Genomic DNA, 1,449 nt, shown 5'->3' on the forward strand with positions numbered 1-1,449 from the left:
TATGTGTTCTAAACGTCATTTGTGTCTTCTGTGGAGAGCGATGGGCTTAAGGAAAGTAGAGTACGCACCCCATGCACACACAGACAGACAAAGAGAGAGAGAGAGAGAGAGAGAGAGAGAGAGAGAGAGAGAGAGAGAGAGAGAGAGAGAGAGAGAGAAGGGGACGGGGGAGAGAAACACACAAAACAGGATACAAATCCAGTTGAAATCAAACAAATTCAAGGGATTTACACAAATTTATTTCGCGTACATCTGAAACAAAAATCTACATAATAATACTAACCTTAAACCTCTCCGTACGTCGTGTTTTACTATCGTATCCATACGACGTCGGGAACTCTGTACCACCACTTTCTAAAGAGGAAATTTACTCGTTAATCCGATCCACGCTTTGCATAGCAATCTGTCAAAATGATTTTTTGGGAAATACTGAAAGTTTCAAAGAGATCCTCGTACTAGAAGTATTCTAAAATGTGAAGAATACAACCCCGGGGGTACAAAATGACCCCAGGATGTACGGATAGGGTTAAGCAAGCGCAAGACGCTGCCACCTGTCCAACAGATTTGATCCCTTTATAAGTATAAGTATTGGTTTGCCAAAGTTATATCTGCCTTCACTTATGCGCGTCCACTTTATTGTATTAGTTGCGGTTTTCCTATAGGAAGACTCTGCTTCATAAAAGAATGTGTCATGTATTGTTCGGGGATCAGATGAGATAGACAGACCGATGACGGATACACATTAGCAGAAAAGGGTTCACATTCCACGAGAGATTCGATCTACTTTACGTCTTGTTCTCCCCCCCCCCCCCCCAAAAAAAAAAAAAAAAAAAAAAACACACACACACAAATTTCTTTTTTCTTTTTTCTTTCTTTTATTTTTTTCCCTGTTTTCTTCTATTTTCTATCACTTTTGGTTTCTCTGGGGTTTAAAAAAATATTTTGTTGTTGATTGTTTTGTTTTGTTTTTGTTTTTAGTTGTGTTTTATTTTTAACGTATTTCTTAGTGCTCCTGCAGCACACGTGGAACTCTTTCTCACCTTGTGGAGTGAACATGTATTTTCCCGTTACAGTTACATAAGTTATTCTGGTACTTTTTTTTCTAACAAAAGACAATGGCGGGAAGATATTATATTGCCGACAAGTATACGTAGACAGATGTGGAATGACGGTCTTGTAATGACTGGCGTCCGTTGTCTAATGATTATAAAGGCATGTCGCCGTAAACACGAAGAAGGCGCGAACGTGAATCCCGCTGAGAGCAGTCTATAATAATTATACATATTGTAATACTGTTTTTATCGAGTAGGCCTATTTACGATGTGCTTCTGTTGAGATAATGTATCCCACTCACTCTGGACGAAGTTATAGGCTGGATAGAAGCAGCTGTCTGTCTGTCTGTCTGTCTGGCTGACTCCCCCCCACCCCATCCCCTCTCTCTCTCTCTCT

At 40.1% G+C, this 1,449-nt stretch overlaps 1 protein-coding gene across 1 annotated transcript in view; it reads left to right on the forward strand.

Moving 5' to 3' along the window:
• Positions 1-1,449, forward strand: part of LOC101856880 (testin) — a gene marked incomplete at its 3' end in the record, with an annotated part of 67,338 nt that overhangs the window by 61,750 nt on the left and 4,139 nt on the right.

This window comes from Aplysia californica, unplaced genomic scaffold (assembly GCF_000002075.1).
Source record: "Aplysia californica isolate F4 #8 unplaced genomic scaffold, AplCal3.0 scaffold00111, whole genome shotgun sequence".
Classification (NCBI taxonomy): domain Eukaryota; kingdom Metazoa; phylum Mollusca; class Gastropoda; order Aplysiida; family Aplysiidae; genus Aplysia; species Aplysia californica.